The sequence below is a fragment of the Chiloscyllium plagiosum genome, unplaced genomic scaffold (genome assembly GCF_037043375.1).
Source record: "Chiloscyllium plagiosum isolate Xiang-an unplaced genomic scaffold, Cpla_swu_hap1 HiC_scaffold_31, whole genome shotgun sequence".
NCBI classification, from domain to species: domain Eukaryota; kingdom Metazoa; phylum Chordata; class Chondrichthyes; order Orectolobiformes; family Hemiscylliidae; genus Chiloscyllium; species Chiloscyllium plagiosum.
The window spans coordinates 62,400,338-62,427,841 of record NW_028270169.1 but is presented as its reverse complement, the minus strand read 5'-3'; the positions used below and the strand labels follow the sequence as shown (position 1 = coordinate 62,427,841).

Genomic DNA, 27,504 nt, shown 5'->3' with positions numbered 1-27,504 from the left:
TCTGTGTGACTACTATTCTTTCTCTAAGCCATGCTGCATTCTAAAGAGGATGAATGTAAGTGCACCTATGTTTGGGAACCCACAATCAGTCTGAACAGCAGCCATCAGCTGCCCTGTGAACCTCAGTAACTGTTGAGAACTCTGGAAACCAGAAAACAGTTCCATATCTACAGCCAATACAGATCAGTTCCCAATTAACTAAAAGTAGTTGATAATCTCTTCATGTAACCTAGTGTTTGAGTCTTCCTTGCTACTGGGTGGCATGTTCAGCGTAGTGAGGTTTAACCAAGTCATTAGCCTGGATTTAAGTTTCCAATTGGCAGCATTAGTGTCAAACTGACTGGTATCCAAGTGCAGCTTATGACGCAAATTTCAAAAAGGTGGACTAATACCTTCACCAGTGGTCAGTCTGGATCACAACACTCTGTGAAAGCCCATTCAAAGTCAGGGACAGGCAATTGTGGCATTGAGATGGCAAGATTTGTGGTCTTGCGAGGGCAATTCTGGTCCAGATGTTTTTTAATTCAAAGTTTAGAGATGTTATGACATACTTCTGGTGCAGGTGAAACATGTACCCAGACCTTCTGGCTCAGAGATAGGGATACTACGGACCACGAGAACCCATTTAATTCTAATCCATGTTCAGGGAGGTGTCTTCACTTGACCTGCTGTCTCTAATCACTCCTGGTCATCCTGAAGCCAAATAGGAAGGAAACACTCTCTGCTGCCTGATTGGATGAATTTTATTGAATTCTATCTTTTACAAAAACTTTGCCCAGTCCCCATTAGAGTTTATTAAAGTTGTTGAGAAAATTTCAAAAGAAATAACCTGATTTTTCAAGATCTGGGAAAAGAACAGTAAAAGTTGATAAACGACAATCCTGGTGGAAAAGCAATCCGAATTTCCCCTAATCCTAACTCCTTTCCCGATTTCCTGGGATTATAGTTCAGGAACAGATGAGCACTGCACCTCATTGGCTGAGCCAGGTACCCAATCGAAGGAGTAGGGGGGAATCTAGAATCCCGCCTATTGAGTCCCACTTAGCGATGACTCTTTACCAACGGGTTAATATCGATTTACCAAAGGGTTGGGCGTCGAGGATGGTTCTCGACCACAACCTATACATCAACAGACTCAGGAGATGGCAATCATCAGAGAACTAGCTCCATACCAACTGCTTTGGTAACTCAGACATACATTGGGAATCAACTGAGGACATGTGTACAACAACATCTGAGGGGAACGCCATTCACTGGCCCTTAGCATTTCGCAAACACTGTTTGATTCGAATTAAACTTTGTTTTTTTGTCAGTTGCCGCCGAATTCCTCAGCTGTGATATCATTAAGGAGGCAGCTGTTTTGTGCTGAGTGAAAGAGAAAGAGACACCCGCCCCCAAAAAGCCTGGACTGGCCAACATTTATATCCCAGCAGTGCGCAGGACCGAATTGAAACTGACAGGGACATTACACAGGAAATTAACCAGCCCCAGTCATTGCTGGGTCAAAACCAGCTGGCAGGAGCGGGAGGCCAGCAGTGCAAACGTCTGGAACCTGCACTGGGCGTGAGTAAACATAGAAGGAGCAGTGTCGTGAAATCATTATTTTGTTTTGAAGAGGCGAGCTCGCTGAAAAGGCTGTGATATCTCAGTAGCCATAGTTACAATGTGGGATAGCCGGCCGCCTCCATCTGTGATGCAGTTCCATCTTTACAGGGATGGACGGGAGGGGAAAAGCGTGGGATATTGTAACAATGCGTGGTGAGTTACCTTTTTAAAACTGCGTGCGGACTAAAATTCTGTGAGGGTGGGATTCGTCTTTAGCCACAAGTCACAGAGGATTAACCCCAGATTTAATTACTTCCCCTTCCCCACCCCCATAATAAACATTGAACACCAATGGAAGACAGGAACCGATCAACGTTGAAGTTATTTTTCTCCTGAAACAAAAACTACATTCAAAACAAAAATTCCAAACATGCAGGGAGCATCTCAATGAATTTGTAGATGGGTTTACAATGGGAATAGTTGAAAAGACCCAAGTGCTGGTTGTGAATGTATTTGTGGCCGTACCCTGTGTTGAATTGTTCACTATTTCTACCTGCTAATTTCTGTCTTATTCTCCTGAACTCTTGAGTCACAAGGTGAAAGGGTTTTACAGGATGGCTGATCATGTTAATAGTTTTATATTCTTAGCGAGGAGCAGTGACTTCACCACCTCCTTCAAACCTCTTTGCACTAACAATGTCACAGCACATCCCTTCTAACTTTGTGTGGGGGTGGGGTGGAGATGGGTGTGAGACAGCCGTGTGAACCTTATCTATTTATATTAATGGGAATCTCCTCTTGTACATTGCATATTGAAAATGTATAAAAATGTCTTTTTTGTAATTGTCCTATCCTTGCCGTTTTTACTCTCTCCCAATGTACACTCTCTCTATGCCCCTTATCCTGACTATATCTGTGTTTTCTTTTAAGATTTCCCCCTTTTGTGTAACTTTCTGTTTTACTCCGATGTATTCCTCCCTCTGCATCTTTCTCCAACATCCCAGTGAATAGGCACACACAATAATTCAAGAGGTGAGTAGACTGTGGTTTTTATTGGGACAAAGATGGATAGAAAGAACTGGAAGTTAAGCTATAATTATATAAAGATCTGTTGTGTTGCATTCAATTCTGATTTCTGTATCTCAGGAAGGATATATTGGCCTTGGAGAGGATGAGATGCTAAAAGGATAGATTGCACATATGTGCCCTTTTTCTTTTGATGACAGAAGATTAAACAGTGATCTGTTTGTAGAATTTTAAAACAATTAAGGGATTGATAGAGTAAATCAATAGAAACCATCGATGGAGTCCATAAAGAGATGGTATGACCTTTACAACTGGAGACAGACTGTTCTGTTTAGTGGAAATTTCTAACTCTTTTCCTCAAAGCAGCTGAGACTACAACAATCTTCACTGTTGATGGATTTTGTTAGGACCGGAGATGAAAATGAGGAAGTTAAGTGGATGGAGAGAGCAGTGGGGAGGATCAGCCAGAGTCTGTATGATGGAATATTTTTGAGGGGATGAATTGATATTGTCCTGTTCCTATGTCCTCCGCCGCTATTTAAATCTGTGCCCTTGTTTGTTTTCAGTTTGCGATCTTGGTGTCAATTTTGACTCCAAAATTGAGCTTCTGACCACATGCTATCACTGAAGCCAAAGATTTCCACCTGTAAAGCCTTACCAGATCAATTCGAAGCTGGTGTGGGGCAACCATTCCTAACTTTCAATGCAGTCATGGCTGATCTGGTTGTGGTTTCAACACCACTTTCCCTTAGCCTCATCCCTGCTAACCCTTGACTCCATTGCCTATTAAAGATCTTCTGGGGGCTCAGACAATGGGTCGGCCGGGGCAGTCAGGTTTGTGGATTTTGGGCAAGAGGTAGAAATGGGCGGTGCGGGGTTGTGGGACTATGAGGTTGGAGGCGGTGGATGGGAGATCCCCTGAGGTGATGAGGTTATGGATGGTCTGGGAGATGATGGTTTGGTGGTGGGAGGTGGGGTCATGGTCATTCCTGAAGAAGGGCTCATGCCCGAAACGTCAATTCTTCTGCTCCTTGGATGCTGCCTGACCTGCTGCATTTTCCAGCAACACATTTTCAGCTATTAAAGATCTGCCCAACTCAGCCTTAAAAATATTCAATTACCCAGTGTCTAATCATTGCAGGGGAAGAGAATTCCACAGACACTAAATCCACTGAGAGAGAATCTTTCCTCTTTTCCATTTCACACAGTGTGAGAATTTATCTTTTTGGGATCCTATTCTTGGAGGGGAAGGAAAGAGGTTAGAAAAAGACACAGCCTGTACAATTGAAGCTCTTGGATATGACATCTTTTTGAGCAAGGTCACTTCTAGGTTTAGTGTACACCTGATGTCCAACTTTGGTCCTGTCTCAGCTTATCTGCTGCTGAAACCCACATCCATGTCTTTATTCCAATTTATCTCTGACTGTTCTCTCCCACTGTACCCTCCATAAACTGAGATATTCAAAACTCTGCTATACCAATGACTGAATTCATATCAAATCCCTTTCACCTAATTCCCCTGCACTCACTAACTTGGACAGATGGATGGATTCCAAAGATCTGTATTGATTTTGATCCTCTCTGGAGATTGATCTGTGTTGCTCCTAAGCCTCTGATTCATTCACCATCTGAATGACTTCCTCTAGATTCTTCACACTGCCATAAATCTGACAGACCCATTAGTAATCCCTACGACAATTCAGTCTCCTCTTGAATGCTGACCTTAAATCCCCATGGTTGCACCTCTCCACAAACCTGCAGAAATCATTTCAGGAAATTGTCTGTGGATTTCTTGGATGTGTGTCCTTCTGATAAATTTTGCTCTTCTAAGAATTTTGTTAGTTATGAGATTAAAGTAACTGTCAAAGGTTTTTGGTATGTTTTTTTGAATGTGCCTCTTGCTGCTTTTATCCTTTTTTTGTTTTAAAAAAATACATCTTCTGCTATCCTCCTAACTGTATACAGGATTGTAGTCACTTGACCAGTTTCTGATTATGTACTCAGTTTCTAAATTATTTTATAAGAGTTTTTAGTCCAGAATATCAAATATTGAAGTCTGTGTCTCCTAACTCTGAAATGAAATCTTGGTAACAACTATTCCTGATGCCATGGCTTTGTAATCTGATTAGGTATTGTATCTTTTTTAAATAAAAAAGGATATATTTTGCAATGATGGTAATTCTCCCATGGTTTGGTGTTGCACTGGAGGGTTTTCCTGTTCTTTGTCACTTAAGGACTGGTTAGGGAAAGTCAATATGGCTTTGTGCATGGGAAATTATGTCTCCCAAACTTAATTGAGTTTTTTTTTAAGAGAAAGGCAAATCAGGGCAGGACTTGTACACTTAATGGTAAGGTCCTGGGGAGTGTTGCTGAGAAAAAGAGACCTTGGACTACAGGTTGATAGTTTCTTGAAAGTGGAGTCACAGGTCGATAGGATAGCGAAGAAGGCATTTGCTATGCTTGCCTTTATTGGTCAATGCATTGAGTATAGGAGTTATGAGGTCATGTTTCAGCTGTACAGGACATTAGTTAGGCCACTATTGGAATACTGCTTTTCATCTGGTCTCCCTCTTATCAGAAGGATGCTGTGAAACTTGCAAGGGTTCAGAAAAGATATACAAGAAAGTTGTGCGGGATGGTGGGTTTGAGGGAGAGGCTGAAACGGCTGGGGCTGTTTTCCCTGGAGCGTCAGAGGCTGAGGAGTGACCTTGCAGAGGTCTATAAAATCATGAGGGGCATGGATAGGATAAATAGAGAAAGTCTTTTCCCTGGGGTGAGGGAGTCCAAAACTAGAGGGCATAAGTTTTTAATATGAGAGGGGAAGATTTAAAAGGGACCTAAGGGGTAATCTTTTCATGCAGAAGGTGGTGTGTATGTGGAATGACATGCAGGGGAAGTGGTGGAGACTGCAACAATTACAACATTTTAAAAGGTATCTGGATGATTACATAAATAGGAAGGGTTTAGAGGGATATGGGCCAAATGTTGGTAAATGGGACCAGATTTATTTAGGATATCTGGTCATCATGGACAAGTTGGTTGGAAGGGTCTGTTTCTGTGCTGTATATCTCTGTGACTCTGACTCGGCAATGAAGAGAATTGATGAGGGCAGGGTGGTGGATGTGATCTATTTGAACTTCAGTAAGGCATTTAGCAAGGTTGGATCATGTGGAATGCAAGGAGAACTAACTATTTAGGTACAGAACTGGTTTGAAGGTAGACAGAAGGTGGTAGTGGAGGATTGTTTTACAAACTAGAGGCCTGTGACCAGTGATATGGTACAAGGATTGGTGCTGGGTCCACTGCTTTTCATCATTTTATATAAATGATTTGAATGTGAACACAGGAGGTATGGTTAGTAAGTTTGCAGATGACACCAAAATTGGAGGTGCAGTGAACAATTAATAAGGTTACCTCTGAATTAAACAAGATCGTGATCGGATGTACCAATGTGTGAGAAGTGGCACTTGGAATTTAATTCAGATAAATGTGAGGTGCTGCATTTTGGAAAGGCAAATCAGGGCAGGACTTATGCACTTAATGGTAGGGTCCTGGGGAGTGTTGCTGAACAAAGAGACCATGGAGTGCTGGCTCATAGTTCCTTGAAAAATGGAGTTGCAGGTAGATGGGATAGTGAAGAAGGTGTTTGGTGTGCTTGCCTTTTTGGTCAGTGCATCAAGTATAGGAGTTGGGAGGTCATGTTGCAGCTGTTCAGGACATTTGGTTCGACCATGTTTGGAATACTGCGTGCAATTCTGGTCTCCCTGCTGTAGGAAAGATGTTTTGAAACTTGAAAAAGTTCAGAAAAGACTTGCAGGGATGTTATCAGGGCTAGAGGGTTTGAGCTATAGGGGAGGCTGAATAGGCTGGGGCTACTTTCCCTGGAACATTGGAGGCTGAGGGGTGACCTTTATAGAGGTTTATGAAATCACAGGGGGGCATGGATAGGATAAATAGACAAGATCTTTTCCCTAGGGTGTAGGGGTCCAAAACTCGAAGACATAGATTTAAAATGAGAGGGGAAAGATATATAAAAGGGACCTCCAGCGCAATCTTTTCACACAGTGGCATGTCTGGTATGAGCTGCCAAAGGAAGTGACAGAGGCTGGTACAATTACAATACTTAAAACCCATCGGGATGGTTTTAGAGGGATATAAGACCAAACGCTGGCAAATGGGACTAGATTAACTTAAGGTATCTGGTTGGCATGGACGAGTCTGTGCTGTAGATGTCTATGACTCTAAGGAAATTATTTCTGCATTATGGTGACAATGTGGGATTTCTAATTCCTGTCTTAAGCAGCTATAATGGAACCTCCTGAAAGATATCCATGTTTGTCCATAATTGGTCAATTCTTAAAATCACTTTGTTTTCTGCTTTAAATAACTGGATTCGTGATCTTCTCCCCTCAGTGTTCTCCGATTGAGTTTCTCTCTTGGTTCTGTTCATTCCTTTCTTTGGCCTTGCTGTGCCTAGTGTAATCTGTGCATGAGTGGTGATACTCAAACTGAACTGCAGCTTGTTTTTTCACATTATTGCCCTTTTCAGCCTAATTTAATGCTCCATTGAACGCTACGGCATTGTTCGGAGATTTTCAGTTTTATTTCATGCATGCTCTGTCTGTTCACATAGCACTGCTCCCACAGATCACTGCACTGTGCTGTAGCTTATACCTCAACCTTCTGCACATTTCCTCTGTTCCAACATGTCGTTTTGTCATTTCTGAAATGCTTCCTGTCAATCATGGAAGCATTGTTCAGTGTTGAATGTCTTTGCAAGGGTTTTTGGAGTCCATTATTCTCCAGAATCAGCAATATCTGATTTCCTTGAAATCTTCTTGGTTAACAGCGTATTTATTTCAGTGGGACTGTTGCTGCTAAATTAAATCTCGTGCTGATCACCAGGTTGTGTTGCCATTCTCTGTATATTCCAAGTGAGGGGAATCTTTGGTATGCATGATCCACTGTGTACCAGGGTAGTCACATTGTGGTCCACAACGACACGTATTGCAGAGTAAATAAGATATTGTTGAATCGCATTTTCCGACTATTTACATGGTCTAAGAATGGGTTCTACATTACTACCCTTCAGACCCAGGGACAACCGTTCTGGAGCTTATAGGAACTGCAGTCCTGGTTGCAGGGGAGGATGGGGTGTGTGTAGAATGCTGGGAGGTTGATTAAATGAGTCCCAGGGCCACAATATGGGTGGGGTGGGTGCATCAGGAAGTTGTAACCGAGTCTTTCAGCACACTTGGGAAGGTTGCAGTGATGGTTTTCAGTGATGGTGATTCCAAATAAGTACTTGCTCTAAGGTAAGGATTTTGTATTCCACGTTTACAGCTTTTTTTTTCTCTATCGTCAGTGTGGGTTTTCTGTAATAGTGACAGCTGGGAGTGGTGCAGCCTGATGGTTTTATCAGAAGAGTTGAGGAATTTCTAAACTCTCAGTTTAGATTTGCAACATTTGAAGCACTACATATGACCGTGAGTTAATAGTCGGACATTTGTATTACATTGAAATATTAATACGTTACTTAGGGGATCTTGAAGGTCCAGTTTTGGAAAATATTCCTTCATTTTACTTTGACACAGATGAATTCTGAATCACACCAATGCATTTCTTTCTTTTTCCTTTGTATATTTCTGGATATGAAGCTTCCTGAAACTTTCACTGTGATTTAAAGGAAACAAGACAGATATTTAATGAAAATGTGAAGGTATTACATTTTAATTCTGGTAATTTTATAATAACTTAAGTTGCTAGATTTCATCTCAGCTAGCTAGTTTTATTTTTTTAACATTTTTACCGAGTGAAAGGATTACTAATCGTGCAATGCATGGAGCATCGATTCACTAGATTGATGGTTGGTTTTATTCATTAACAGGGTGTGGCATTGCTGGTTAGAATAACATTTATTATTCACCCCTCGTGACCTTTTGAAGGTGGCAGTAAACTGGCTTCTTTAAAACTCTGTAATCCATGAGATGGTTGAGGAGGTAGATGTTAGTAGCAGACCCACAATGCCCTTTGGGAAGGAATTCCAGGGGTTTGTCCCAGTGACATAAAAGAATGGTGATATACTTCCAGGTCAGGATGATGAGTGGCTTGAAGTGGAATTTGAGGATGGTGGTGTTCCTATGAATCTCTCCTTGTCCTTTTTTAGATGTTTAAGTCATAGGTTTGAAGGTGGTGGTTGATGGGAAATGTTCATCCTGGAATTCAGTTATTAGTGGTGTACCACCAGAATCTGTTTTGGGGCCACTGCTGTTGACTTTTTTTTTTTTAAATAATCGGGATGAGGGCGTAGAAGGATGGGTTGGTAAACTTGTGGATAATACTAAGGTTGTAGATAGTGATGAAGGATGTTGCAGGTTACAGAGGGACATAGATAAGCTGCAGAGCTGGGCTGAGAGGTGGCAAATGGAGTTTAATGTGAGGTGATTCACTTTGCAAGGAGTAATAGAAATGCAGAGTACTGGACTAATGGTAAAATTCTTTGTAGTGTGGATGAGCAGAGAGATCTAGGTGTCCATGTACATACATCCCTGAAAGTTGCCACCCAGGTTGATAGGGTTGTTAAGAAGGCATATGTTGTGTTAGCTTTTATTAGAAGAGGGATTGAGTTTTGGAGCCATGAAGTCATGCTGCAGCTGTACAAAACTCTGGTGCAGCTGGATTTTGGAGTATTGCGTACAGTTCTGGTCGTCGGAGAAGGACATGGAAGTATTGGAAAAGGTGCAGAGGAGACTTACCAGGATGTTGCCTGGTATGCAGGGAGGGTCTTATGAGGGACTTGAGGTTGTTTTCGTTAGAGAGAAGAAGGTTGAGAGGTGACTTAGCTGAGACATATGAGATAATCAGAGTTAGATAGGGTGGACAGCGAGAGCCTTTTTCCGCTGGTGATCGCCAGCACAAAGGGACATAGCTTTAAACTGAGAGGTGATAGATATAAAACAGATGTCAGAGGTAGTTTCTTTACTCCGAAAGTAGTATGGTCATGGAATGCCCTACCTGCAGCAGTGGTAAACTTGCCAACTTTAAATGGTCATTGGATAAACATAGGGATGAGAATGGAATAGTGTAGGATAGATGGGCTTCAGATTGGTTTCACAGATCGGTGCAACATCATGGGCCAAAGGGCCTGTACTGCACTGTAATACTATGTTCTATGTTTGAAATTTGTGCAGTGTATCTTGGATGTATGCACTGCTGCTAATGAGAGTCAGTGATGCAGAGGGTGGATATTTCTGGATGTGGCACCAATCGAGCAGGTTGCTTTGTTATGGATGGTGTCAGGCTCTGTGCTGGATCTTCAATCATGCAGACAAGTGGGGAGTATTTCATCCACTCCTGACTTATAATTTGCAGATATTTGTCAGCCTTTGTGGAGTTGAGGTGAGTTGCTCACTGCAGAATTCTTAGCCTCTTAGAGCTTACATATGTATATGGATAGTTCCATTCTGTTTCTGATAAATAGTAACCCCAAGGATATTGAGAATGGGAGTTCAATGATAGTGATGCTGTTGAATGTTTATGGGTGATAGTTAGGCACTATAGTGTTAGAGATGGTCATTGGCATTTATGTGGTGCAAATGTTAAATGGCCAAACAAGGATCTTGACCAAATCTAGTTGCATTTGAATGTGGACTGCATCGGTATTTGAGGAGTTGATAGTGCTGAACATGGTACAATTGTCAGCAAACATCCCCACTTCAGACCTTTTGACAGAGGGAAAGTCCTTGATGAAGCAGCTGAAGGTGGTTGGGCCGAGGACACTACCGTGAGAAATGCCTGCAGAGATTTCATAGAGTGGAGATGACTGCCCTCCAAAATCTTCGGACCCTACAAACGTTGTGCTGTGTGTGACGACAACTAGCAGAGCTTTCATTCTGTTGCCTTAATGTCATGGTAATCATCCTCCTCTCCACTCTTCAGTTCAGTTCAAAACATTCTTTTTTTCAAACACCAAATCAAAGAATATATCATGCTGAAGATAAAATGAAGAACAAGTTCCTTTGATTATTAGGCTAACTTTCTGTGATCGTATGCATTTTTTAAATATTTTTTTCTTTGAATTATCAACAGGCAACTTATCTCTGCAAGCGAAATGTGCACAGCAGCTTGGAATGATAATATATTAATTATTTAGCAAGCTAGAGTGAATATTCTGCATTGAGGTCTTTAGGTAGGTCTGAAACTCTCTGATGTTCCAAATATTTCACAGCACTTATTCTCGCCCACTGCATGGAGGACAATAAAGGAACTTTGTTATAAATAATAAAGAACAAGTTGTGTTATGTAAGGATAACAGAATCTTAAAATGTTAGCGATTTCAGCATAGTCTTTTTTAAAACAGAATGAATTTCTCCACTGAGATGGACGCATGGCTGCAGAGTGTGTGCATGAGGGAGGGTTTTGTTTTCCTTGGTCTATTTCTGGGGAAGCTGGGATCTGTACAAGTCCAACAGGTTGTACTTGAACCCAAATCGGACTGCTCTTGTTTTGAAGTGGTAGGGGTGGGGATTGTTAGTACTGTTAGTGGGGTTTAAACTAATTTGCCATGTGGAAGGGGATAGAGAGTGAAGGTACAGCATGGGGTGATGTCCAGAGAAATGTAGAAGAAAAACCAAGTACACTTGGAAGGCAGAGTGTATACAAGTCTGGATGGCATTTATTTTAATGCAAGGAATCTTGCTAGTAAGGCAGAGGAGCTGGAGGGTGTTGCAAGGGATGTGATCTCATTACCAAGGTTGAGGGATGGGCAGGACTGGAAGCTCGATTTATTCTGAAAAATAGCATCTTCAGGCAAGGTGAAGGGCTGTAAAAAAAGACATGGAGTTGCAGTTTTGATCAAGGTGGCACGGTGGCTCAGTGGTTAGCACTGCTGCCTCATAGTTTCAGGGACCTGAGTTCAATTCCCGTCTCTGGCAACTGTCTGTGTGGAGTTTGCACGTTCTCCCCGTGTCTGTGTGGGTTTCCTTCGGGTGCTCCGGTTTCCCCTCAATGTCCAAAGGTGTGCAGGTTATGTGAATTGACCATGCCAAATTTCCCGTAATGTTAGATGCATTAGTCAGGGTTGACTGTAAGAGAATGGGGCTGGGTGGGTTGCTCTTCGGAGGGTCGGTGTGGACTTGTAGGGCCGAAGGGCTTGTTTCCACACTGTAGGGAATCTAATCTAATCTGCTACAATAATTTAGTGATGATATGTCAGGTAGTCCCTTAAAGGAGGCCATATGAGTACAAGTTTAAAAACAAAATGAGAGCATTCACATTGTTGGAAGCGTACTATAGACTGTCAGACAGTTAGCGATAAAAGGATAGAAAAATGTAGGAAAATCTCAAATGTAAAAATAATAGGGGGTTTCAACACCCCCCAATATTAACTGGGATAGATAGAATGAGAGGCTTAGAAGGCACTGAATTTTTAAACTGCATCCAGGAGAGCTTTTTAAGCCAGTTCATAGAAAATGCAACAAGAGAAGGCCAATGCCAGACCTTTGTTTGAGGGAATGAAGCCAAGTGGTAAGTGTCAGAACAGACCATTTCTATGGTAGTGACTAGAACTGTGCAATTTTAAGCTAATTATAGAAAAGGGCAAAATTGGACCAGAAACAAACGTTCTGACTTGGGGGAAGGCTGATTTTTAGTTTTAATAAGGTAAGACAAGATCTGGCCAAAGTGGACTGGGAGCAGCTACCTGCAGAAAAATGCACATGAGTGCAGAGAAACACTCAAAAGGGTAATAGTGAGAGTGCAGGCCATGTAAAGATGAAAGGTGGGACTAATGTGTGCGGTGAACCCTGAATGTCAAGGACTTGGTTAAGGAAACAAAAGGGACACTGATGGAAGATACCAAGGTCTCAAAGTGGCACTAGAAGAATATAGAAAATGCAGGGGTTTACTTAAAGAAATTAGAGTCAAGAGGACCCAGGAGAAAACCATGACAGGCAAAATAAAGAAAAATGCAAAGGCACCTTATAAGATTATTGGGGGCAAGAGGATAAACAAGGTAAAGTAGGGCCCATTAAGGGGGAGGCATGGTAGCTCAGTGGTTAGCACTGCTGCCTCACAGCTCCAGGAACTCCGGTTTGATTCCTTTGGTGTTTGTGTGGAGTTTCCACCTTCTCCTTTTTTTGTTTGGGATGGGTTTCCTCCCATAGTCCAAAGATGTTTAGGTTAGGTGGATTAGCCATGGGAAATGTAGGGTTACAGGGTGGGTCTGGATGGGATGCTCTTCGGAGGATCAGCACGGACCTGATGGCCTGCTTCCACACTAGATTCCCTACAGTGTGGAAACAGGCCTCTCGGGCCCAACAAATCCACACCAACCCTCCGAAGAGTAACCCACCCAGACTCCTTTCCCTAGATTTACCCCCTGACTAATGCACCTAACACTATATGGGCAATTTAACGTGGCCAATTCACCTGACCTGCACACTTTTTTTGTTTCGGAATATGGGAGGAAACTGGAGCACCTGGAAGAAACTCACGCGTACACAGGGAGAATGTGTGCAAACTATAGGGATTCTATGAAAGTAACCAACTGCATGTGGAGTCAGGTTTAAATGACTACACAAAATACAGATATAAAGTAAAAATAGAGACGGATGATGCTGGCACGGAAACCAGGGTTGTGGGGGTGGGTGGGAGGTTCTGTGACATACTTGAACAGAGGGAGGAGGCTCTAGTGGCTTTAGCAGGTTTGAAAGTGGATAGATCCACAGATCCCAGATGAGATGTATGACAAGCTGTGGGAGGAGAGGGACGAGATTGCTGGTGCCCTGACATTAGTTTTTGAATTCTCTCTGACCACAGGAGTGGTGCCAGAGGACTCTGGGTTGGCTGATGTGAGGTCCTTATTCATGAAAGATGGTAGGGACAAACTAGGAACCAACAGGGCAGTGAGTCTCCAATTTGTTTTCGGGACACTTTTTTGGAAGAAAATTCTGATGGACAGAATTAATTTCCATTTGGAGAGACAAGGATTGATCAAAAATAGTCAGCATAGCTTTGTCGGGGGGGGGAAAGATCATGTCTCTCAAATTCGATAAACAATTTTAAGGAGGTGACAAGACATTTAAATGATGTTACTGCAGTTGATGTATTCTGCATATAGTACTTTAGTAAGACTTTTAACAAGGTCTTGCAAGGCAGACTGGTTCAGAATCGAAGAGCCCAAGGGATCCAGGAGTTTTCCAAATTGAATCCAAAATTTGTTTTAGTAGCAGGAAACCGAGATGGTCAAAGGGTGTTTTTGTGACTGGAAGCCTGTGTCCAGTGGTGTACCACAAGGTTCAGTGCTGGGTCCCTTGCTGTTTTGTTTTGTACATTTAATGATCTAAATAGGAATGTAGGAGGAATGATCAGTAAGTTCACAAATGACAGGAAACTTGCTGATGTGCTAAATAGTGAGGAGGAAAGCCTTAAACAGCCAGAAGATGTCACCTGGCTGGTCAGATGGGCTGAACAGTGGCAAGTGTGAGGTGGTACATTTTGGGAGGACTAATAAAATCAGGCAAAACAATGAACATAGAACATAGAAAAGTACAGCGCAGTACAGGCCCTTTGGCCCTCTGTTGCGCCGATCCAAGCCCACCTAACCTACACTAGCCCACTATCCTCCATATGCCGATCCAATGCCCGTTTAAATGCCCATAAAGAGGGAGAGTCCACCACTGCTACTGGCAGGGCATTCCATGAACTCACGACTCGCTGAGTAAAGAACCTACCCCTAACATCTGTCCTATACCTACCACCCCTTAATTTAAAGCTATGCCCCCTCGTAATAGCTGACTCCATACGTGGAAAAAGGTTCTCACGGTCAACCCCATCTAAACCCCTAATCATCTTGTACACCTCTATCAAGTCACCCCTAAACCTTCTTTTCTCCAATGAAAACAGCCCCAAGTGCCTCAGCCTTTCCTCATATGATCTTCCTATGATACCAGGCAACATCCTGGTTAACCTCCTCTGCACCCGTTCCAGTGCCTCCACATCCTTCCTATAGTATGGCGACCAAAACTGCACACAATACTCCAGATGCGGCCGCACCAGAGTCTTATACAACTGCAACATGACCTCAGGGCTCCGGAACTCCATTCCTCTACCAATAAAAGCCAGTACGCCATATGCCTTCTTCACCGCACTATTTACCTTGCTGGCAACTTTCAGAGATCTGTGTACATGGACACCAAGGTCCCTCTGCTCATCCACACTACCAAGTATCCGACCATTAGCCCAGTACCCCATCTTTTTGTTACTCTTACCAAAGTGAATCACCTCACACTAAGCTACATTGAACTCTTTTTGCCACCTTTCTGCGCAGCTCTGCAGCTTATCTATATCCCGCTGTAACCTGACACATCCTTCCTCACTGTCAACAACTCCACTGACTTTCGTATCATCCGCAAACTTGATCACCCAACCTTCTAGCCCCTCCTCCAGGTCATTTATAAAAATGACAAACAGCAATGGTCCCAAAACAGATCCTTGCCGAAAACCACTGGTAACTGCACTCCAAGATGAACCTTTACCATCAACCAATACCCTCTGTCGTCTTCCAGCCAGCCAATTCCTAATCCAAACCTCCAACTCACCCTCAATGCCATACCTCCGTATTTTTTTGCAGTAGCCTACCATGGGGAACCTTATCAAATGCCTTACTAAAATCCATATACACCACATCTACCACTTTCCCCTCGTCCACCTCCTTAGTTACCTTCTCAAAGAATTCAATAAGGTTTGTGAGGCACGACCTGCCCTTCACAAAACCATGCTGACTATCCTTGATCACATTATTCCTATCCAGATGTTCATAAACAGTAGGATCCTGGGAGGTACAGAGAATCTATGTCAGTAGATCCTTGAAGTCAGCAGGACAAAGTGGTTAAGAAGGCATTCGAGATATATGCCTTTATTGGTCAAGGTATTGAAAACAAGAACTAAGGAGGTTGTGATGGACTATACATGTTAGTTGGGCCACAGCTGGAGTACTGTGTGCAGTTCTTGTTGCCACACTTTAAGATGGATATGATTGTGTATTAGAGAAGGTGCAGAGGAGATTCATTAGGACGTTACCTAGGATGGAGCGATGAAGAGAGGCTGTGATTGCTTTTCTTGGAGCAGAGAAGGTTAATCCCACTTTTTGTTTTGTTGACTCTCCATACTCTTTAGTATCCTGTACATTATTTTCCTCACTCTCACGCTTTGCACTTTCAATATTGCTCCCCTTATTCTAATCCTACTCTCCTGCTCACTCCCTCCACTCTTTGCCATCCCATCCAGTTTAATCCTGCTGCCATCATGCCATTCCATATTGCTCTGTTTTTATGCTTTCAGCTCCTTTTTTAAATTTCCAGAGAATACCAGACCTCTTTGCAAGGAATTTCTTTCCAACTTTACCTTTAACTCTTCTTTGAAGAAATATATTGCAGTTTATTCACAGCCAGGCTCAGCAGTGGAAGGAATCTTTGCAATTTTGATCCTCCTCATTAGCTCCACTGTTACATGTGACTAAAAGTTCTGCATTTGTTTCATTTTGTGGACATTAGCAGAAGTGCTGGTTGTTAGCACTTTGTGGTTTGGAGATCAGGAAATCTCAAGGAAGTGGTTGTGTGCTCTATGGACCCAGGTTCAAACCTCACCATAGCAGATACAGCCGATGGGATTTGAATTCAAAGAATCTGCAATAAAAAGATGACCATCATCATAAACATCCAGCTTGTTCATTAATGTCCTTTTTAGTGACAGAAGTCTGTCACCCTTATCCAGTCTGGCCTAGGTATGAGTCCAGATCCACAACAATGTGGTGAACTCTTATCTGCCTTCCAATGGCCTTGAGAGCCACTACAGAGTTGTATCAAATCACTAAAAAGTCTCAGGAATAAAGCAAACTAACCACCAAGCATTGACCTAGTCACTAGAAGTAACAATGGTAAACTCATTCCTATAAGCCCCCTTGCTAATGCTGCAACTGGGAGAACTCAAACTAGTCTCCTGAGCCAGCACTCCCCAAATCCACGACCAGTACTGAAGCAGTGGATACATGACACCATTACTTGTGAGTTCTCCTCCAAGTATCTCACCAGCCTGACTTGGAAATATATCACCACTGTTCCTTTATTGTCGCTGGGTCAAAATCCTGGAACTAGGTGAATTTGAGGACTGGAGATTAGTCGAGTGTGGTTGCTGGAAATGCACAGCAGGTCAGGCAGCATCCGAAGATCAGAAGAGTCGACATTTTGAGCAAAAGCACTTCTTCAGGAAATCGTTCTTGACCAAAATCCTGGAACTCCCTCCCGAGGTATTGTGGAGCAGTAGCAACTCTGAAAATGCAGGAGTCCGTCTCTACTTTCATGAAGCATTTAACTAGATTTTGATGCTTCCATGTATTTAGTAGAATTTGAACTCCACCTTCTGACTGAGTTAAGAATACTATCTATTGAATTGCATCAACATACAACATTAGATGGTAACATTTAGGTATTGCTCATGGTGATAAAGTAATGACACTTATCCAAGAGTTTCAGTGATAACTCGTGTAGTCCTGTGTTGATGAGACTCTGGTGGTATGGCAGCAATATTGCATTGGCTTTGTTATTTCTGTGATACAGAAGCGATTTTTGTTGTGATAATGATACTCCTACAAAAATGGTAATTGTCTCTATTAGCACCTGAAACTATAAGATTAACAGAACAATTTCCAATGAGTATCCTTTTCTTGATGTATCCGAGACCTGACCAGGCAATGTAGGAAACCAAGGCAGGAGGGCCAAGTGTGACAAGACAATTGCTCTCAGGGGTATATTTTGGCCTGTTTTTATTTATGAAGAAAGATTTGCTCTGCTCCAAAGGCAATAAAGTAAACAGTTTGTGAGGCCATGTCTTGTTTTAAGTTGGAACAATAGAAGCAGCCTGAAAGGGTGGGGTCAGAACCAGGATTTTAGTTTTATCTTTCAGTAGTAGTTGCTACTGGGGTCTTGAAGCTTGATGTGGAAGTTACTGTTCCTCCCCATTACAGCTAAAAGCTGGAGTTTTCTTCCTGCATATAAGACAATCTATTTTGCTGAATTTGTCTTTGCCAAGAGTATGTTTGTGGGATGTTACTATATTGGAACAGTTACTGTTTAGGAGTTAAATAAACTAATAATCTGTTAAGTTTTCCAATTGTGTTAAGTATTTCCAATTCTTTCTTTTGATGTATTTTAAGTATATTGCATGAATAAAGTGTGTTTTGCTTTTAAGACTGGCAGTTTAGCCACTCAATTGTGCCTGGAATGCAATGCATGGACACTTGGCTTTAAAACAAGAAAAATTAGGATTTCATCTATCTTGTTTTTAAGGGGATTTGGTCTGGTCTATAACATGAGAAGCAGTTTCCAATAAAACTATCACTGCCTATGCATCCTTAAGTGCTTTCAAACTTACCAAATAAGTGCCCATTGGTGGGTGGGGAAACTTGGCTGTTCCTCTTGTCTTCATTCGTGAGTGCTCCCTCACTCAAACATTCATTCAACCTTAACAGAAGCATCATCTCGAAGACCACTGTGTGATGCCTGAATGGGTGGCCACATTCACTGTGTTAGAGTCATAGAGATGTATAGCATGGAAACAGACCCTTCGGTCCAACCCGTCCATGCCGACCAGATATCTCAACCCAATCTAGTTCCACCTGCCAGCACCCGGCCCATATCCCTCCAAACCCTCCTATTCATATACCCATCTAAATGCCTCTTAAATATTGCAATTGTACCAGCCTCCACCACATCCTCTGGCAAGCTCATTCCATACACGTACCACCCTCTGCGTGAAAAGGTTGCCCCTTAGGTCTCTTTTATATCTTTCCTCTCTCACCCTAAACCTATGCCCTCTAGTTCTGGACTCCCCGACCCCAGGGAAAAGACTTTGCCTATTTACCCTATCCATGCCCCTCATAATTTTGTAAACCTTTATAAGGTCACCCTTTTGCCTCCGCTCCAGGGAAAACAGCCCCAGCCTGTTCAGCCTCTTCCTGTAGCTCAGATCCACCAACCCTGGCAACATCCTTGTAAATCTTTTCTGAACCCTTTCAAGTTTCGCAACATCTTTCTGATACGAAGGAGACCAGAATTGCACGCAATATTCCAACAGCAGCCTAACCAATGTCCTGTACAGCTGCAACATGACCTCCCAACTCCTGTACTCAATACTCTGACCAATAAAGGAAAGCATACCAAACACCACCTTCACTATCCTATCTACCTGTGACTCCATTTTCAAAGAGCTATGAATCTGCACTCCAAGGTCTTTTTGTTCAGCAACCCTCCCTAGGACCTTACCATTAAGTGTATAAGTCCTGCTAAGATTTGCTTTCCCAAAATGCAGCACATCGCATTTATCTGAATTAAACTCCATCTGCCACTTCTTAGCCCATTGGCCCATCTGGTCCGGATCCCATTGTAATCTGAGGTAACCCTCTTCGCTGTCCACTACACCTCCAATTTTGGTGTCATCTGCAAACTTGCTAACTGTACTTCTTATGCTCACATCCAAATCATTTATGTAAATGACAAAAGGTAGAGGGCCCAGCACCGATCTTTGTGGCACTCCACTGGTCACAGGCCTCCAGTCTGAAAAACAACCCTCCACCACCACCCTCTGTCTTCTACCTTTGAGCCAGTTCTGTATCCAAATGGCTAGCTCTCCCTATATACCGTTTTCAAGACATCCAGCACTTCCTCCTCTGTAATCTGGACATTTTGCAAGATGTCACCATCTATTTCCCTACATTCTATATCTTCCACATCCTTTTCCACAGTAAATACTGATGCAAAATATTCATTTAGTATCTCCCCCATTTTCTGTGGCTCCACACAAAGGCCGCCTTGCTGATCTTTGCGGGGCTCTATTCTCTCCATAGTTACCCTTTTGACCTTAATATATTTATAAAAACCCTTTGGATTCTCCTTAATTCTATTTGCTAATGCTATCTTATGTCCCCTTTTTGCCCTCCTGATTTCCCTCTTCAGTATATTCCTACTTCCTTGATACTCTTCTAAGGATTCACTCGATCTATACCTGACACATGCTTCCTTTGTTTTCTTAACCAAACCCTCAATTTCTTGAGTCATCCAGCATTCCCTATACCTACCAGCCTTCCCTGACAGGAATATACTTTTCTCTGGATTCTTGTTATCTCATTTTTGAAGGCTTCCCATTTTCCAGCCGTCCCTTTTACCTGCCTCCAATTAGCTTTCAAAAGTTCTTGCCTAATACTGTCAAAGTTAGCCTTTCTCTAATTTAGAATTTCAACTTCTGGATCTGGTCTATACTTTTCCATCACTATTTTAAATCTAATAGAATTATGGTCGCTGGCCCCAAAGTTCTCCCCCACTGACACCTCAGTCACCTGCCCTACCTTATTTCCCCAAGAGTAGGTCAAGTTTTGCACCTTTTCTAGTAGGTACATCCACATACTGAATCAGAAAATTGTCTTGCACACACTTAACAAATTCCTCTCCATCTAAACCTTTAACACTATGGCAGTCCCAGTCTATGTTTGGAAAGTTAAAATCCCCTACCATAACCACCCTATTATTCTTACAGATAGCTGAGATCTCCTAAAGTTTTTTTTTTCTCAATTTCCCGCTGACTATTGGGGGGTCTATAATACAATCCCAATAAGGTGATCATCCCTTTCTTATTTCTCAGTTCCACCCAAATAACTTCCCTGGATGTATTTCCGGGAATATCTTGCCTCAGCACAGCTGTAATGCTATCCCTTATTAAAAATGCCACTTCCCCCTCCTCTCTTGCCTTCCTGTAGCATTTGTATCCTGGAACACTTAAGCTGCCAGTCCTGCCCATCCCTGAGCCATGTTTCCGTAATTGCTATGATATCCTAGTCCCATGTTCCTAACATGTTGATTAATAGTATTGCCAATCTTATCTTGGGAATTGGAACGTCTCATTTCTTGTGTTTTAATTACAGGACAAGGCATCCTGCAACAACAGTGATAGAAGAAGGAGGTCTTTAATATTGGCACCCACAAGAGTGGGGAAAGACCCAGAAATGCTTGGAAGCATGGCCATGCTGCATCCTTGAGGTTTGTAAGTTCCTTCCTGTCACTTGCTGATGACTGTATTCACTGAAGCAACACAAACTAGGAGCAGACCATGACTAGGAGTACGCCATTTAGGCCCTCCTCAAACTTGCTGTACCCTTCAATAAAATCGTGGCTGGCTACTCCACATTCCCTCCTCCTCCTGAGCACATTTCACTGTTCATTTATCAAAAGCCTGTGTACCTCTGTGTTTAAAAACAAGCAAAGATTTGCTTCCACAGTCTTTCAAGGAAATGAGTTTCAAAGACTTTAGATCTATGAGAAAAAAAATTCTCCCCTCCCTCTTCACCACCCACTCCCCCCTCGGTTGTTTCAGTCAATGGTGTCCACGATAAAAAAAAATCAATTAAATCTCCATTTCAGTGGGTTTTTTCAGCTCCATTCTCTCCATGTGGTAACTTTTCAATCCATTGTACTGTACACAAATGGCTTGGAATGTGTTTGGAACCCCAAAAAGGTTATAGATGCTGCGAGTCTATTGACTGAGATGGTAAATAATACAGAAGGGTGTCTAGGGATAAGGCATAAAGATACATTAAGTGAAGTCAAGCAGTAAATTGGCCATTATTCAATTAAATGTTGAAATAGGCTGATGGGCTGAATGGCCACCTGCTTTTTGATATTCCTATAGCATGATATTTTCACACAGATGTCTGCATATAATTGTAATTCATTTCTTATTGCTGAAATCTCATTCAGACTTCACACAGTTCTTTAACCGTTGTTAAGCAATATATTATAATAGCATTAAGAAACTGGAGAAATATTAGCATATTTATAAAGATTTGCGCTACCTGCTGTAACACTGGTCAGAATCTGGCATTGGAGTGTGTGGGGCTGATTTCCCTTCCTTTTGAAGGCAGTGTATTTTGGACAGGTTGTCTGCCTGTGTTGTTCTTTGTCTGAGGCATTCCATTTTCTTTAGGCATCAATGATCTGTTTGTGTCATGAACTTTTTTAAATGCAACGCCCGGTCCAAATCCTTGCTTTGTTTTTGTGAAATCTTATGCACTACGTTGAACAACATTTGATCTTCTGTATGATCACAGACCAGACAGCTCCTGCTTACAATCTACCCTTTAGATTCCTACTCTTTGCAGCGTGCCTGGCTGACTAATCTATAGATGATTGTAGCATGCACAGCTTGAGTGGGAGAAATTGCAGCTAAACAGACTCATTACATCAGCTAGCTAACAAAGGGGCCATTCACTGGGATTATCTTTAGAACAATCATTCTGAAATTTCAGTGTTAACTGCTCGGTGGAAGTTGAATATGGTTATAATGCTCAGTTACTATTGAAAACAAGAGTTTGCACATACCCGATATTGGGCCTTGGGTCGATCTTGCTGCACACTTGCTGGATCTCCTGAAACTGTTCAATGGTGAAGAGGACTACAATTTTGGGTCATTGTGTTCTGACAGCAACCTTTTGGGTAAGTGTTCATGGTTGGGGGCTGGTGTTGGTGGTGGAGTGGAGTCCACTGGAGTCAGTATTGGCCCTTGGATATAACATTTCCCTCTGCTCCACATTCAAACACTGTTCTAAACTTGTGCCTGTTAGGTTTCCTGTAAAGTTAAGCATTACGGGAACCATATTTCTGAAGATAACTGTTGCATTGGGTTATGGGTGGTGGATTAATATAGTGCTGCCACTAATTCTCCTTTCTATGCTATGTCTATTTATCAGTGGATAATTACCGGATGCATAATAATAGAGGATAGATCACAGTAAGTCTTATCGAGAAGATCACTTATCTTACATGTCTGAGTTTTGTGCATGCTAGTAATAAGTACAAATTAAGTTGACTAACTGGACATAACTACTCCTGACTATCAAGAGCCAGAGATGACATGTCTGTCTCCATCAGGACAGTATGCTAAAGTGTCAGATTCTTCATCCAAAAGCTGTGCAATATTAGCATATTGGGTGGAACTTAATGCAACTTCAATATTAACTCTGTTGTGATTCTGTTTGCCGAGCTGGAAGTTTTTGTTGCAAACGTTTCGTCCCCTGGCTAGGCGACATCATCAGTGCTTGGGAGCCTCCTGCAAAGCGCTTCTTTGATGTTTCTACTTCTTTGATACAGTAGGAACAAACTACTGCAGATGCTGGAATCTGGTGATCACAGCGGGTCAGACAGCATCCATGAAGAGAGCAAACTAACGTTTTGAGTCTAGGTGATTCTTCATCTAGACTGAAACATTGGCTTGCTGTCTCTATGGATGCTATCTGATGCACTCTGATCTCCAGCATTTATTGTCTTTCTGATGTAGTAGCCTTGCAAGAAATTATTTTTCAGGCTTTTGTTATATGGAGCTCACTTGTGATAGTATCAATGCTTGCTTTGCAGGATAAGTACACCCTTTTCCTTCTAGCCTTTCCAGCCGCGGGTTGGTTTTTTTTTTTTGTTTTTTGTTTTGTTTTTTTTTTGCACTGCACTGTTATTGTAACTTTTTATCCCTAACTCTTGAGACCTCCAGCTTTACTTCTGGAGATCGTCCATTAGACGATCCCCCTCTAAGAAGTCTGACTCTTCCCAGCATGGCTCGTTTGTACTTCCTTCCGAGCCCGCACTGATTTTCTTGTGTCTCTGATCTGAAGTGCAGATCACCTTCTGGAGTTTTCATTCTGCTTCTCCCACGAGTGCTGCGAACTACTTGTTGGATTTGTGTGCTTCAGCTGTTGACTGGCTGCCTAGGTTTTCATTAAAGTGGTATGTTTTTAAAGGGTTAAGTTCTTAGTAATTTTATTTCTGCAATGATGCCACTGCTGATCACCATATCATATTGAACACTGGATGGTTGAAGTACTGCCACTGGTCTTTCTTTGATTCTAAGGGCCCACCTTATTGTCAGTGGTGAGAATAGATATTGTCAGTGGTGAGCCTTAACCAGAAAAGGCACTTGTTTTACATAACAATACATTTAGGTCGGAGATTTGTTTGCCGAGCTGGTGTGGTTTGCTGCAGACTTTTCATCACCTTGCTAGGTGTCATCATTAGTGCCTCTTCAATAATGTGGTCTATCCCACCTGGTATTTGTGTCTCTGCTTTTTTGGTACTTCCAGTTTTGTATGTGGAGTCCAGTTCAACGTGTTTATTCATTGAGTTCCAGTTGGAATGGCAGGCTGCAAGGAATTCTATTTACCTGTGCTATGATGGTTACATTGTCCCCATTTGTGTCCTTCATTGTCTGTGTGGTTGGAAATGAGGGAGTATCGGTCATGCCTGACCATGCGATTTGATGTTTGTGCACTCGTATGCTAGTTAATTGAGTAACGATGATAAGCAATATTCCCTTAATCTTTTTTGGGGTGTGGACTTTTTTTGGGGTCTATGCATGGCATGGACCTCCAAAACTAATTAATTTGACTTCAGAGGAGCCTCAGCTTAGAGGGAACATTGACAATAAGTGCATGCTACGTTGATTAGTTAGGCCTGTTTACTTAAAATTATCAGGACCTGGGGTGACATGTCTGCTAGACTGCCAGATTCTTCACCCAAAGACTGGTGACATCATCAGATTGGGTGGACTTTAACACAGCTTCAACATTTAACTGTTTCAGAACCATTACCTTGCACAACAGTACCAGCCTCACAGCAAGCATTCAAAGGGTGCACATGATATTAAACAGACACAAGGCCCCTGTTTGCATAAACAAAGAGGAAAATTTGATTCACCTGCGTACCTTAGTGTTTTGCCTTTTACAGGTGTCTGTGAATGCATGCTCTTCCTGCAAGACCCATTGTGGAGAAACATTTTTATGTTTTAACTGGTGAGGGTATCATAAGCTCCAACAGAAACGTTTGAACAGTGAAGATCAATAGACCAGAACTTCTGGCATCTGATAACATTTTTAATCAGGGCATTTAATGTTGGTTTATATGGTTGGGGAGCTGAAAACGTCTTTTGTAAAACAGAATTCCTTGCAGCCTGCCATTCCAACTGCCATTCCTGGTTGTCCCAGGAATGTCACGTTCCCCTTTTCACGTCACTGCATGGGAGTCTTGATGTCCATAAGGTTTCTCAAACCGTGCTGAAAAACAACAACTTCATGCAGTTTGGGCTGAAAAGTGGAACTGGAAACTGTGTAGTAGTGAGAGGAGGCAATGTCTATTTATAGCTCCCACTTATCTCTGGAGCTGAAAAAAGGCAAAGGATTTAATGATGGTGCCAAGAAACACAGATGTGACTGATAATATCTGAAACTGGAGGAAAGTTAATTACAGCACGTCTGTGTTTCCAGCCCGTTACACCCAGAATATTCCACTATTCCCACATTGATTTTAATTTTAAATGAGTTGTATTTGACCTGAAATATTGCTATGTTCAAATATTTGTATAACTTTCATTAATTTGAATGAAAGAAAATGAATAAAAACTAGTTTTGGTTCTCATGGGGCTGCACATTAAGGTCAGTAGGATCTGGTAAATCTCTTTTAAATAATGCTTTCAAGTCAACACTGAGCATGTGTCCTTCCACCGTATTTGGGTGAAGCCCAGTTCCTCTCTGAGGAGGCAATGGCCAAGTGGTATTATCACTGGGCTATCAATCCAGAAACTCCATTCATGTTCTGGGGACCTGGGTTTAAATCCCATAATGGCAGATGGTGGATATGAATTTGATAAATGATCCTTAAATTAAGGGTCTGATGATGACCATGAATTTGTTGTCAATTGTCAGAAAAACCCATCTGTTTCACTCATCCATTATGGAGGGCAAACTGCCATTTTTACCTGGTGTGTCCTACATGTGACTCCAAACTCTCCGTAATGTAGTCGACTCTGACTCTTAAATGCTCTCTTGGTAGTTGGGGATGGGCAATAAATGCTGTCCTGGCCATGAGTGAATAGACAAAGTCTGTGTTCACCATACTTGAAAAGTGTGGTGCTGGAAAAACCCAGTAGGCCAGGCAGCATCCGAGGAGCAGGAGAATCGACGTTTTGGGCATAAGCCCTTCTTCAGACTTTACCCGAAATGTCGATTCTCCTGCTCATCGGGTGCTGCCTGGCCTGCTGTGTTTTTGCAGCACCACATTTTTCAACTCTGGTCTCCAGCATGTGCAGTCCTCACTTTCTCCCTGTTCACCATACTTGGCAAGTTATTCCCAATTTGAAGTACAAAGATATTAAGCATATCTCTTTCCTGTGCGTTTGATATCACACTATGAACTTTTCTTTTGTCAGTTCATATAGCCATCTCACTCCTTAATGCTTGCTGCTGCTGTACACTCTTACCAGAACCAGCTGACAGTTATTGAGCAATAATCTTTTCTTTCAATGGTATGTGATGTGATATCCCTTCCCCTGTACTAGGCTGACACTCTATGGGACCATTCAAAATGTTTAGGCTGTAACTGGCAATCAAGGAAAGGTCATCATAGTCCATAAAGTGCACTTTTATTCATTAAACTTGTGGACACTGGCCCAGTGCAACGAAATAAATTTTGGGGGTGAGTTCTCAAGTGGGCAATATTCCTGCCTGTGATGGTGGTCATGTATGATGTGCCTAAGGTGTCTCCACTGACACTCCACCTGGAACCAACCATAGACCCATGCGACAATGCCTGTGGAGGTGGTGACTCGCCACAGCTGTTCACTTAAAACCGGCTTGGGCATGAGGGGTTGGATTTTATGGTAGGCATTGGGGTACTATCATTTGACCCACATATAGCTCCTGACTTGGTGCAGATGGCATGCGAACAGGACAGGCAATGTGTTTTTTTTTTGGGGGGGGTGGGGGTGCGTGTGGGGTGGCATTCCACTGCTCATAGGCCTCCGGTCTGAAAAGCAACTTTCCACCACCCTCTGTCTTTTATCTTCGAGCCAGCTCTGTATCCAAATGGCTAGTTCTCTCTGTATTCCATGAGATCTAAGCTTGCTAACCAGTCGAGGAGAAAGGATGAGGAAAGTGTGTCCAGCAAGCTAAGGTAGAGGGAGGAAGAGAGCTTCTTCAAGGAAGGCATCCTTGTAAGAGGATTCGCAGTAGGTTAAAATCTTCGAGGAGAAAGTGAGGATTGCAGATGCTGGAGATCAGAGCTGAAAATGTGTTGCTTAGCCTGCTGGACACACTTTCCTCATTCCTGAAGAAGGGCTTATGCCCGAAACGTCGATTCTCCTGTTCCTTGGATGCTGCCTGACCTGCTGCGCTTTGCTAACCAGTCTCCCAAGCTCATACTTCGTCATGATTTTGCTACAGGATAACTTATCGAAGGCTCAGATATTGGGACAAGGAGTTCATAACTATGCTCCTTTTTTCTTGAATCCTTTTCCCCATTTGAGTTTGGGACAAGTTTTAATAACATAATGCAATATTGTAGTTTCAGATTGGGAAGCATGTGTTGGTGAGGGAAAGCAGTCTCTTGGTGTACTGGTGAATGAAAAATGCATTGAAGGATTTGACCTTCAAACCATAAGTTGAGAATAGCATTTATGAATTTAGTGTGAATATCCAGCCTGATCTGGGAAGGAAGCAGAAATGTACAAAAGCAGGATGAAAAACATGATCAATGGTTTACAGTAAACTTGTTATGATTTCAAACAGCTTTTGAATCTTGTAAATATTTTTCTGGAAAAAAATGGCAAAATGCTGGAAATCTAAAATTAATTCAAGAAATGCTGGAACTATTCAGTAAGTATCGATCGTAATTTTAATCCTTCTCTCTCCATCAGGAAACTGATCACATTAGGCATATGGTCTTGGATTAATGTCGCGTCTGATTTAGATGTGGTGGGTGTAATAGTACACCATTCTTGTATCATGCTGTGAGGGATCATGCAAATGATTGGGATGTGATGTAAACTGTGATTATTTATATAGGTTAGCAT

General features: G+C 42.2%; 1 protein-coding gene across 7 annotated transcripts in view; it reads left to right on the top strand.

The window, feature by feature from the left end:
• Positions 1–1,212: 1,212 nt before the first annotated feature.
• LOC122564180 (SH2B adapter protein 2) overlaps positions 1,213–27,504 on the top strand; it is a 125,647-nt gene continuing 99,355 nt past the window's right edge. The window contains exons 1-3 of one of the 7 annotated variants that reach the window (XR_015752400.1): positions 1,213–1,758; positions 8,229–8,290; positions 20,543–20,657. The gene's annotated coding sequence lies outside the window, so the exon portion shown is untranslated. Of the gene's footprint in view, positions 1,759–8,228; positions 8,291–20,542; positions 20,662–27,504 lie in introns of all 7 variants that reach the window. The other 6 variants (XM_087977574.1, XM_087977572.1, XM_043718866.2 and 3 more) reach the window with 6 other exon arrangements.